The sequence below is a fragment of the Medicago sativa genome, chromosome 4 (genome assembly GCF_051527215.1).
Source record: "Medicago sativa cultivar Bolivia chromosome 4, Bolivia_mono, whole genome shotgun sequence".
In the NCBI taxonomy this organism is placed as follows: Eukaryota; Viridiplantae; Streptophyta; class Magnoliopsida; order Fabales; family Fabaceae; genus Medicago; species Medicago sativa.
The window spans coordinates 54,146,299-54,160,023 of NC_140752.1; the positions used below are offsets into that span (position 1 = coordinate 54,146,299).

At 39.3% G+C, this 13,725-nt stretch overlaps 1 pseudogene; it reads left to right on the forward strand.

The window, feature by feature from the left end:
• The first annotated feature begins 10,959 nt into the window (after positions 1-10,959).
• On the forward strand, positions 10,960-13,218 carry LOC146929876 (uncharacterized; annotated as a pseudogene).
• Positions 13,219-13,725: the final 507 nt, after the last annotated feature.

Here is a 13,725-nt window from a genome sequence, read left to right on the forward strand (position 1 = left end):
AAACAGTCAGAATCAGTAAGCATTCAGAAGCAAAGAGAATTAAAACAGAATGGTTTCAGAAGCAAGGACTAGGAATTCAAAACAAACAACAAACAAAAAGAAAAACACAAGGGTGTGCAACTAAGTGTTGGTTTGATGTTGTTTCTTCATCTCCTCCATTTCTTCAATCTTCTTCTGCAACAGTTCTTCAAGCTGTTGTTGCCTCTGGAGAAGAGCCTGTTCCCTTTCCTTAGCTTCTTGCTGCTGCTGTGCCATCTGTTTCTTCAGAAGCTTACACAACCTGGCTTCTCTGGTCAAGTAATCCGTTTCTGAGAAGAAAGGCTGGTTTGCCAGGAGCAGTGTAGAACTTCTTACTCTAAGACTCTGATTCAGATGCTCCATTAACTTCCTGACTGAGGCTTGCTTGACTCTGATGCATTTAGCCTTGATCTCTTCAATCAGCTCAGCTGCCCGGTTCTGAAGAGATGCCCAGGAGTCTTCATATGCACTTGTGAGATCAATTGTCCTACGTTGATCCACAAGATTATGCAACTGACTCAGGATTGTGAGAAGTTCAGCATTGATATATTCAGATTCCAGGATGTTTGAGGGTGGTTGTTCAAGGATTTCAAGATCAGAATCACTGATTTCCAAATCTTGAACAGGGTTAGGAACTGGGATGGTAAAGTGTGTTTGTGTGTTTGAAGATGAAGGCTGGTCAGAGGCAATGTGTGTGGTAGAGGTTGGAGCTTGAACATTGACTAGAGAGATGTCAACATCCATGGGAGTTAGTTGTGGGGAGTGTTCAATTTCAGTTGGTGGTTGTTGTGGTGAAGTTGATGTTTGAGTGTTGAGTTGGGGATCAATGGTAGCTGTTGGTGATTGTGGGGGTGTTGTGGGTTTATGTGGTTCAGGTGTTTGTTGGTGGGGGTTTTCTGAAACAACATTTTCAGAAGCAGCTGCTTCTGGAGTTGCTTCAGAGGCCTTTTCTGAAGTAGACTTGACAATGGGTAACTCACCTGAGTAGTGGAGAGCAAGACTGTCTAAGACAGAAGAGTCTTCTTCTTGCTCAGTTGCTTGTGGTGAAAGGGGTGAAATGGGGGTAGAGGTGACTGGAATCTGACATACCTTGACTGAAGAGCCAGCTACAGAAGTGGTATCACTAGGTGCTTTCAGAACCGCTTCTGAAGCTTTAACAGCCACTTCCTTGACTTCTTCAGACTTCTTCTTGAGAAATTCATCACAATTCTCCAGTCCTGAAGCCTTGAGCCTTTGATCCCTTTCCTGATTGTGCTGAGCTTCTTTCCTCTTTATCTCAGCTAGCATCTGAACAGCTTGCTCATTATCTTCTTTCTTCATATCAGAAGTCACTCTTTTCTCAGGAATAGAAGCAGCCCTTATTCTCTTATTCTCCTGTAACTCTGATAACTTAAAAGCAGCAAATTCCTTAGCCATTCTGGCCTTGGCAGGAGTCAGCTCAACCATAGAGCTTTTTATATCAACAGGTGCCTTTTTCTTCTTCAGCTTGGGCTCAGCTTCCTCCTTTTCTATTTCATCCAAAGCTTCATCCAGTTTTTCCTTGTGATAAACTGTTTCAGCTTTCCCCCTCTTTCTTTTGACATCCTTCTTTTGCTTGCCCTTATCAGTAATTGCTTCTGATGCAGTGGCACTCTTTACCTTCTTTACTTTAGCAGGAACAGCTTCCTCCTGAGTGCTTGCATCTTCTTCCAGGACATACTCAGCTACTGATTGAACTAGGAAATCAGAGTCACTTTCCTTAAAGATGGGAGGAAAGTCCCTGATTATCTCAGTTTCAGCAGTTGTCATCTCTAACCACTTTTCATCTTTAGGGGCTTCTTTGATGAACTTCATAGAGCATAAGCTCCTTCTACTGATAGTCCTTTCAGCAGTAGAGACTTCGAAACATCTATCAGAAGCACTCCTTGTCCTTTTTAAGAACTCCAGCACCCTTCCTTGATAAAAGATTTCAGACAGCAATCTTCCATAGGGTACTTGTTTTCTTCCTCTGATAGTGCTTTCATTTATGGCCCAGCAGAGATGATCCATTACATATCTTGGGAAGTTTATCTTTTCCAGAATAGCCATGAAGTAAATTGCTAGCTTCTGTTGATTGTTAGGTTGGTCAGATCCTCCTGCTCTTTGAAAGAAGCAATCATTACTGAATTTCACCAACATCCTGTTGTGAATCTCCATTTCAGAAGGCTTTGCATCTTTCTTCCCACCCAAAAGAGTGTTGTAGTAACCTTATAGCAGGACATCTTCCTTCCTGACTATTTCTTGGAATCTTCCCTCTGCATCCATCCTACAAGCTTTAGCTATAACGTCCTCAGTGATGGTTATAGGAATGCCCATCACTTCAGACCTTATTTCTAAGCTATCAAATGATGTAGGATTCATATCCATGACCATTTTCCCTTTCTTTGACCCAGCTTGTTTGCTTACGACTTTTGCAGGCTTTTCATTGTACACTTCAGCTTTTAACCAAAAGTCCTTGACCAAGTTCACATATGTTGGCCCATTTAGCATCTTGAAATACTCAGACAGCATCTGAGTCTCTATCAATCCTTCCATGTTTACTTCATACTTCTTGAGTGAAGCAAAATCCACCGGTGACTCTACTTGAACTATTAAGGATTCCCATGGAATATCCATAGTCTTCTCTTTGTAGATTGACCCAGATTCTGATACGCTTTGCTTGTTTGATGTTGATTCTGAAACTTTTGAGCTTGATGATGCCATTTGATGATTGACGAAGATTTGAAGAAGATGAAGATTTTAGGGTTTTAAGTTTTGAGAGAATGCGCTTACTTCGCAAGAGGTTTGAGAGCAAATGTGTTTGTTGTGAGTGAGTAGTGTGTGAATTGTCAAAGTGTTAAAAGTAAAACGATTGCAATTCAAAAGAGACAAACAAACATAACATTAATGACAAAATTAGGGGCGCGTGAAAAGTACTTTCAAAGCTATTAAATCATCATTGCCCTTTTAGTTATACACCAACACATACAGGCCACGTAAGAAGTTCACAGAGTAACTACCAAATTAGTGGGCCAGAAGTTACTTTAAAAAGTAACTCCCAACGCTTCCACTAATTCAACTATTCAGAAGCAATAAATCCAGCTTCTGGACTTCAGATGCTGACGTCATCAGAAGCGAGTTTTCCTCAGAACCTCAATAAAGAGCTTCTGATGGACTACCGCTTCTGAACTAACTTCAGAACCTAAAATCCTATTCAGGAGCAAGCAAGCATTTAATCAGATACAAAGTGCATGTTCAAATTTTTCTTTATAAAATCAAATCTTTCAACAGTTAAAGGCTTAGTAAATATATCAGCCCATTGATTTTCAGTATCAATGAATTGTATATCTAAAATTCCTTTTTGAACATAATCTCTGATAAAATGGTGTTTGATTTCAATGTGCTTGGCTCTTGAATGCAAAATTGGATTTTTAGACAAACAAATAGCAGCAGTATTATCACAATAAATGGGAATACTGTTAGCAGTTATCTGATAATCTTCCAACTGATGTTTCATCCAAAGTAGTTGTGTACAACAACTTGCAGCTGAAATGTATTCTGCTTCTGCTGTAGACATAGCAATAGTTGTTTGTCTTTTGCTAGCCCAGGATATAAGATTATCACCCAGAAATTGACAATTGCCACTGGTTGACTTTCTTTCAATCCTATCACCAGCATAATCAGCATCACAGAATCCAATTAGCTTATAATCTAAGGATTTCCTATAAAGGAGTCCAAGATTAGTTGTTCCTTTCAAATACCTGAAGATTCTCTTGACAGCAGTCATATGAGATTCTCTAGGATCTGATTGGAATCTTGCACACAAGCATACACTGAATAAAATATCTGGCCTAGATGCAGTGAGGTATAACAAAGAACCAATCATACCTCTATACAGCTTCTGATCTACTTTAGCTCCTTCATCTTCTTTGCTTAAGGTGCACGTAGGGTGCATTGGAGTGTTCATCACTTTACAATCTTCAAGTTTGAACTTCTTCAGAAGCTCCTTTGAGTACTTTGATTGATGAACATAGACTCCATCTTTGCATTGATTGATTTGAATGCCAAGGAAGAACTTCAGCTCTCCCATCATGCTCATTTCAAATTCATCCTGCATTAACTCAGAAAATTCCTTGCAAAGAGATGCATTAGTAGAACCAAATATTATATCATCAACATATATTTGCACAACAAGAATATCTTTCTCAAGGGTCCTTCTGAAGAGTGTAGTATCAACCTGTCCTCTTTCAAAATCATTTTTGATTAAGAAATTACTTAGTCTATCATACCAAGCTCTGGGAGCTTGTTTCAAGCCATATAGTGATTTCTTCAGTTTAAAAACATGGTCAGGATATTTAATATCCTCAAATCCAGGAGGTTGCTTGACATACACTTCTTCTTCTATGACACCATTTAGAAATGCACTCTTGACATCCATTTGATATAATATTATGCCATGATTAACTGCATAGGGAAGAAGTAACCTGATTGCTTCCAATCTTGCAACTGGAGCAAACATTTCAGTGTAATCAATGCCTTCTTGTTGACTATACCCTTGTGCAACAAGCCTGGCTTTGTTTCTTGTTACTTCACCTTGCTCATTCAGCTTGTTTCTGAATACCCATTTTGTTCCAATAATGTTCTTGTGCTGAGGTTTGGGTACCAGATCCCACACATCATTTCTTTGAAATTGATTCAACTCTTCTTGCATAGCTAGGATCCATCCATCATCTGAAAGTGCTTCATCAACTGTTGTAGGTTCAATCATTGAGATTAGTCCAATCATTGACTCTTCTTGTCTGAAATGTGATCTTGTTCTTCTTGGACTATCTTTGTTTCCAATGATTAGCTCCTCAGGATGTGAAGACTTGTGTTTGAATGTGCTTCTGGGAGGATCTGCTTGATGTGAGCCATCTTGTGCTTCATCAGAAGCAGCTTCATCTTGTGCTTCTGATGTGGGTTCAGCTTCTGGACTATCTTCAGATTCAGCTATCTGATCAGGTTCTGGAGTAGCTTCAGGAACCTGTATCTCTGCAGAACTTTTACCTTGCTTTGAAGTTTTATCTTCAAGCTCCTTGTCATCAAATTTAACGTGCATAGATTCTTCAACACAAAGTGTTTCTGAATTATACACTCTGTATGCCTTTGACCTTTCAGAGTAACCTAAAAAGATTCCTCTTTGGGCCTTGGCATCAAATTTCTTTAGGTAGAGCTTGTTGTTCAGAATGTAACATGTACATCCAAATTGATGAAAGTAAGAGATATTGGGTTTTCTTCCTTTAAAGAGTTCATATGCTGTTTTCTCCAAAATAGGTCTAATATAGATCCTGTTTTGAACATAGCATGTTGTATTCACTGCTTCTGCCCAAAAATGTTTTGGTAAATTGTTTTCATGAATCATGGTTCTGGCCATTTCTTGTAAAGTTCTATTCTTTCTCTCTACAACCCCATTTTGTTGTGGTGTTCTAGGAGAAGAGAACTCATGGAAAATTCCATGTTTTTCACAAAAAGCTTCAAATGGCTCATTTTCAAATTCTCCATCATGATCACTTCTGACTTTCAAATTTTTTGATTCTTTTTCAGATTGAATTTGAGTGCAGAAGCTACTGAATACATCACACGCAACATCTTTACTCTTTATGAATTTCACCCAAGTCCATCTGCTGTAATCATCAACAATGACTAATCCATATCTACTTCCATATAGGGATGCAGTTCTCACTGGTCCAAATAAATCAATATGGAGTAATTCTAAAGGTCTTGAGGTTGAAACAATGTCTTTGGTTTCAAAAGATGATTTCACAATTTTCCCTCTCTGACATGCACCACAGAGTGCATCTGAATGATAGTCAATGTCTGGTAGCCCTTTCACAAGTTGTAACTTACTAAGCTTAGAGATTAACCTCCAGTTAGCATGTCCCAACCTTCTGTGCCACATCCATTTCTTATCATTCACTGATAGTAGGCAAACCACCTTCTGATCAGCCAGTTCAGAAAATTGATTTTATAGACATTGTCAACTCTCTTTCCCTTGAACACAATGGATTTGTCTTTCTTGTTGATTACTGTACAGTTGGGTTTTTCAAAAAGCACATCATAACCATTATCACAAAATTGACTAATGCTCAAAAGGTTATGTTCAAGACCATCTACCAACCATACATTATTAATTAAGGTAGAGGAATTACCAATAGTTCCTGTACCTATGATCTTTCCTGACTGGTTGCCTCCAAATTTCACATTTCCTCCCTCTTTCATTGTTAGGCTGAGGAACATGGACTTGTCTCCTGTCACGTGTCTTGAGCAACCGCTGTCTAGGTACCATGATCTTTGCTTTGGCACTGCTCTTAGACATACCTGCATCATTGACATTTTTAGATTTAGGTACCCATTGTTCTATGGGTCCTGGAAGGTTAGTACTTAAGGCTTTACTCTTCACTTCTTGTACCTTGTGCTGTGAGTTGGGTTGCTTCTGATTAACCATCACCTTAGGTTTTGGTACTTCAGAAGCAGTAACTATCTTCTTCTGAAACTTAGACTTCAGAACCCCAGATTTTGGTTTCACCAGACTCTGAGGAATAGGTTCTGATCTTTTCAGGATCCTGACCTTTGAAGTCTTGGAATCAGATTTGATCATAGCCTTTGACTTAGAGTTCTTTGGCTTTGAAGTAATCTTAGCCTTAGAACTAGCAGCTTCAGGTTCTGATTGAACAACAGTTTCCAACTCAGCCCTTTCTGGTACAAAGAATGTTTTCAGACCTTCCTTGATGCATTCACAACAAGATTTCAGATTGGTTTTCTCAAGTTTCACTTCTGGAAAACCAATTCCTCTGTCGTTGTTCTTGTAAATGCTATAAATCATAGAAGCTACTCTGCTTCTGTCAATGCCAGATATAATAAAATCTTCAAGAGCAATTTCATGGTTACTTAAAGGTTTTTCATTACACTTTTCTTGTAGCTTCTGACATAAGAACCTGAGCTGATCTTCATATGTTTTACACATGAAGTCAAAGCCCCTAAGTCCTTGTTCAGAAGCTTTCAGATCCAATAGAGTTGATTTTTGCTGTTGTACCAAATCAGCATATTTTTCTTTTAAATCCTTCAACTCATTGGTTCTTACTTCAAAATGTGTAAGAAGTTCTTTAAGTGACTCAACAAGTTCATCTCTGGGAATTTTGGAATATACCTCGTTTTCATCTTCTGAGTCTGAATCTGATCCAGCTTCTGAAGTTGCTGTTGCTACCAACCCAACAGCTACCTTTGCATCTTCATCAGCTTCCTCTTTATCAGATCCAGATTCACTACCCAAATCATCCCAGGTTGCCATTAAACTCTGCTTAATCTGCTTCTTGAGTTTGCTTGGTTTGAATGTAGACCTCTTTGACTTGTCCTTTGACTTTTCTCTTTGAAGATCAGGGCATTCAGCAATGAAGTGTCCAGGCTTCTTACAGTTGAAGCATCCCTTCTGATCTTCTTTCTTTGAGCTTCTGGAGTTACCCCTTCTGGAGAGAAACTTTCTGATCTTCTTGGCCAGATATTGAAGTCTGTTTGAGAGCATGGCCATTTCAGCAGCATCTGGTTCAGAATCTGAACTTGACTGTTCTTCCTCTTCAGATTCAACCACTTTGAGAGCTTTTGATGACTTGCCTTTGGATGGAAGAGCTATTGATTTACTCTTCTTAGTAGACTCATGTTCATTAAGACTTAACTCATGAACTTTGAGAGAACTAACAAGATCTTCGACACTTAAAGTGTTTAAATCTTTAGCTTCCTCAATGGCAGTCACTTTTGGTCTCCATCTGGCAGGTAAGCTTCTGAGTATCTTGCTTACATGATCAGAAGCAACATAGCTCTTCTTTAGAATCTGTAGCCCAGAAACTAAGGTTTGAAACCTTGAGTACATCTCCTCAATAGTTTCATCATCCTTCATCTTGAATAACTCATACTGATGTACAAGCAGGAGAGCCTTTGCTTCTTTGACCTTCTTGCTCCCTTCATAATTTGAACAGAGAGAAGCAAACATAGCTTTAGCAGTGGATTTGTCACTCATCTTCATATACTCTGCTTTGGGTATGGCAGTGACAAGGGCTCCTCTGATAATATGATGCTTCTTGTAAAGTTTCCTCAGTTCTGGAGTATGTTTCTTTCTATCCACAGCAGCTCCTTCTTCATCAAGGACTAAATCACCAACACTATCTTCCAGAATATCCCGTAATTCTTCATCCAGGTTCATGATGTTACTGTAAAAGTTGGTCTTCCACCAAGAGAACTCTTCAGCATCTCCATTGAACTTTGGAACTTTTCCAACACTGGTTTTCTTACTATCACTATAATCATGTGAGACATGTTTATAGCTAGTTTCACCAGAACCAGTAGGAGGAGGAGTAGACATGTTTTTCTCAGATCTTTGACTGTTGCACGGTTAAGTGATACACAACAGACCAAGGCTCTAGATACCAATTGAAGGTGAGAAAAACACAAGAAGGGGGGTTGAATTGTGTTTTAGAAAAATTCTTCGTTTCTCCTAAAAACTGAACACACTGATCAGAAGCTAAGCGAGACAGCTTCTGAAGTGATAATCAGAATCTAAATGCAGCGGAATAAAACAGAGAGAGAGAGAAGAAGAACGACACAAAGCAATTATACTGGTTCCTTCCACAATCCGGAAGTAGTCCAGTCCCCCTTGCACTTCCAAGGAGATTTCACTAAGAGTAATATCTGATTACAATTGCTCAAGCACACAAGCAAGAGACTTCCTTTGCTCAAGCACACAAGCTAGAGACTTCCTTTGCTCAAGAACACAATCAAGAGACTTCCTGCTCAAGCACAATTGCAAGAGACTTCCTAACTAAACAAAATTACACAGAAAATTGTTTAAGGTTGAACACTTGATATACAATCAGAGGTGCTCACAATACAAATCAGATACAGACTCAATGGACTTAAGAATTTCTAAGATATGACTTTAAGACACAGAAATTCTAAGTGAATGCAGAACAATTTCAGCAGAGGTTTGGCACTTGTAAAAATGTTGTGAGTCTTTCGTTCAGCGTTCTTGCATTACCAAATCTCTAGGTCTTCACTCCTTTATATAGAGGTGTGAAAGAGACGTTGTGAAATTGCCAGCACACCAAAGAGTCGTTAGTTGAAGCTTGATCTTTCACCAATGATCTTTTGCCTGATTTGGTTGTTGTCCTATGAAGAACAAATTTGAAATCCATTCCTTATCCAAAGGAACATCTATGCAGGCGAGACCGTATTCTGGAGCTGTTTTCTTGTCCTGTAGCGTGGACACAAAGCAGAGTAGTGGAGAACGTGGTTGTACAATTCGTACAAAGTACAATGTCAACGCTTTCGTCCAAATTGCAAGCACACGCCTTCAAACACCTTTGAAATGACCGTTGCAAACTCCACTAATCCTTTGTTTGTGTTTTCGAATCCAATAGACAGCTTTTGCAATGTAGATTCTTCAATCTTTGAATGTTCTTGCAAATCCAGTTGATCTTCAGCTTCTGGTGAAATAGCTTCTGATGAGGCAGCTTCTGATGATGCAGCTTCTGACGATGTGGCTTTTGGACCTCTTGACTTCAGAAGCACTATTCTTCAGGAGCAGCTTTACTTCAGAAGCGGTATTTCTTCAGGAGCAGCTTGACTTCAGGAGCGCTTTGCCTTCAGAATCATCTAAGCTTCATTTTCTTTTGCTCTTTATTTGCTCATTCAGAACCAATGATGATGTAACTTTATAATTATGGTCCTGTATACTTGAACAAATATTAGCTAGTCCAATTTACAATTTTTAATACCTTGTTATCATCAAAACTCTTTAAGGTTCATTGTTAAACACATTTTGTTCCAACATAAGATTCCGATCAGATCCTAGAGAATCTCATTTAAATGTTATTAAGAGAATCTTCAGGTATTTGAAAGGAATAACTAATCTTGGACTCCTTTATAGGAAATCCTTAGATTATCAGTTGGTTGGATTTTGTGATGCTGACTTTGCTGGTGATACGATTAAAAGAAAGTCAACCAGTGGCAACTGCCAGTTTTTGGGTGATAATCTGATATCCTGGGCTAGCAAAAGACAAGCAACTATTTCTATGTCTACAGCAGATGCAAAATACATCTCAGCTGCAAGTTGTTGTACACAACTACTTTGGATGAAACATCAGTTGGAAGACTATCAGATTAATGCTAACAGTATTCCCATTTATTGTGATAATATTGCTGCTATTTGTTTGTCAAAGAATCCAATTCTACAATCAAGAGCCAAGCATATTGAAATCAAACACCACTTTACTAGAGACTATGTTCAAAAAGGAATCTTAGATATACAATTCATTGATATTGAGCATCAATGGGCTGATATATTTACTAAGCATTTAACTGTGGAAAGATTTGATTTTATAAAGAAAAATTTGAACATGCACTTTGTGTCTGATTAGAATTTTCTTGCTCCTCAATAGGAATTTAGGTCCTGAACTCTGTTCAGAAGCTGTGGTCCATCAGAAGCTCTTTGTTGAGGTTCTGAGGAAAAATGTGCCTCTGAAGATGACATCAGCATCTGAAGTCCAGAAGCTGGGTTTTGTGCTCCTGAATAGCAGAGTTAGTGGAAACGCTGGAAGTTACTTTTGGTAACACCTGTCCCACTAACTTGGCAGTTACTCTAAGAAACTTCTGACGTGGCTTATGTGTACTGGTGTATAACGTAAGAGGGCAATGATGATTTTATGCTTTGAAAGTACTATCTGGTGCCCCCCAAGTCATTAATGCTATGTTTGTTTATCCCCTACTGAATTGCAATCGTTTTTTACTCAAAACACTTAGACAATTCACACACTACTCATTTCACAACCTAGACTTTCTTTTCTCAACTGTTCTCTGCGAAGTAAACACATTCTCTACAATCAAAACCTAGAACCCTAAAAGTTTTCTTCAACATCAATGGCGTCCTCAAGTTCAGTTCCAGAATCATCATCTAGCATGCAAGAAGCACCTGTCTACGAAATTAAAGGAAGGACCATATCTTTGGAAGAATGGGACCCTAGGATTCAAACGGAGAATCCAGTTGATTTCACTTCTTTAGAACACCATGGTTGCAACATCAGAAGCTATTACGAAGAACAAGGTTTGATGGAGTACTTCAATATATTGAATGACACAACATACAAGACCTTGGTCAGGCACTTCTGGGTGAGAGCGCATGCCTATGATAGAAATGCTACTAAGTTGGAAGAAACAGAGTAGGTGCTGATTGACCCCACTTTGAAAGGGAAGACAAGAGAAGAAATGGGGCTGGAACCGTTCAGATGCACTGAGATCAGGTCTAGCATGATGGGCATCCCAGTTTTCATTTCTGAAGAGATAATAGCATTTGTTCTCAGAAGAGATGCATCAGGAAAACACACAGGTGGGATATCTAATCCCAAGACCAGTCCATGGAACGAGATTGTCAATCAATCCATGTTCAACAACACAAAGAAATGTGTATATGGAGATTTAAGCATGGAGAAGAAGATGCTTCTAAAGATTCAGAATGAGAATCTGCTACCAAAAGGTGGTGGCAGTGATCAACCATCTTTGGAGCACATGGTATTCCTTCACTACTTCATCACGAAGGAGAAAGCTAATGTGCCCAAATATATCTTCAAGCATATGATCAAGGAGCTTAGGGAAAGCTAGGAGAACAAAAGATGTTGGGTTCCTTATGGAAGACTCATCTCAGATATCCTTCATCAAGGAGGGATTCTGAAAGCTCTCAGTAATGTCAACTTCTTCACTGATGAGCAGCTTGAGACTGAAACTGGCAAGGTCATCAATGGGAGAACACTCAAGAACATGAAGTTGATTGAGGCCTTCACAAAGCTCAGTACTGACTTGAGTGAATCAAATGCACATTCAAATCTGATGGAAGACTTTCCTCCCATATGCAAGAAGGACCCTCTTGAAGTCCAGATGAATTATATCAAAGACCATTTTGCAACAACAGGAAAGGTCATCAGACTTGAAGATGTTCCTGAGAACATGTATGGTAGTGCTTTGCCTATAGCAAGAAGCAGGAAGTCCAAGAGGAAAGCAATAACCAAGGATGAGTATCTGGATGATGCTCCTAAGGCCAAGAAGGAAAAGAAGGAGAAGGCTCCTGTTAAAGTGAATGTTGTTGGTCCTGCTGTACCAACCATTCAGGAGGAAGTTCAGGACCTAAATGCTGATGTGGTTTTGAACAAGAGAACCAGAAGTGGGAAAGTTGCTGCTTCTTCACAAACTGCTCATGAACAACCTCTAATCCCAAAGAAGAAGAGGAAGACAACTATCAGAAAATTGAAAGAATCTACATATGTGGCTGAAAATGAAGAGCAGATAGCAGCTGCTACTGATTTGGTTACAAGGGAGGTGAAGAGAAAGAAGGATGAGGATGATGCTGCACTTCAGAAGGCCCTGGAGATTGCAAAAGAGATTGAGGTCCCTGCATCCAGCCTTGCTAGAGCAGATGCAATTACAGATGCTCAGGAGGTTGTCCAAGCTACTGAAGAAATACAAGGTTTGGTGACTTCAGAAGCTGGGAATATGCTGATGATTGTGAGTGAAAAGGCTGCTGAAAAAGCTCAGGAGGATGAAACTACTGGTTCAGGAGCTGCTGCACCAGAAGCAGACAAAGGTAATCTTGATTCCTCACACACTTATGATGTTATTGCAGTAGAATCAGATTCAACCCCCTTCATATCCTCCCAATCCACATCCTCATCATCTTCTTTAGATTTTGATGATATACCCATTGGCCAAGTTTACTCAACCACCCACAAAGGTCTTTCACCATCAACCAAACTCCATAAAAAGCCTACAAAAAGCATCCCCTTTGAGCCTATAATCCCCAGTGTTGATGAAAAGATAGGGGATATGTCTGAGATGATGAACAAAGTCTGTGAAAGACTACCCCCAAATCATCCTTTCCAACCACCAATGATTAAACCTTTAAACTTTATTCATGTTGATGCAGAAGTAGTAGGTGAACAAGTAGGTTCTGACAATGTAAATGTAGATGAATCATCATCATCTCATCCTACTTCAACCAATCAAACATTAGAAACATCAGTGTTAGACAACTTGGTTAGTCACTATTCTGGTGAACTACCAGGTGTTGAGTCCAACTCGCAAAGAGCCTCTAAAGTAGCTTATATGGAAGTTGCTGTAGAAAGCCCCTAACACCAAGCACCAAACCAACAAATGGCCTCAACAACTCACCCTGATATCTCTAACCTTGAACATATTGGTTTTGAACAAACTGTTCCTGAACAAGCTGAAACTCTTGCTATCCCTGAAACCGTCAGTGAACCTGACTATATGATCACATCAGATGCTTCTGATGCATAGGATGAGCAGTTAAACTCTTCCTCTAATGTGGTTATAAAGTCTGTTTCTGATCAACCCTCAACCAGCCATCAAACTCCAACCTCCATAAATGACCAACCATCATCATCATCTAATCTAGTCATTCAACCAATTGCTCCTGCCAAACCAAATATCCCTTCTCCACCCACATTGTTTCTAGATTCTACTACTCTAACAGATGTGTGTGAGAATATCTTTAAGGAGCTAAACAAGTTAATTCAAGCTAGGAATGACTTGATTCACAAGGAAAGCTATGAGAAGCAATGGCAAAGAATGAAGGAAAGAGTTGACTACATCTTGACTGCACTTCAAAGAACATGT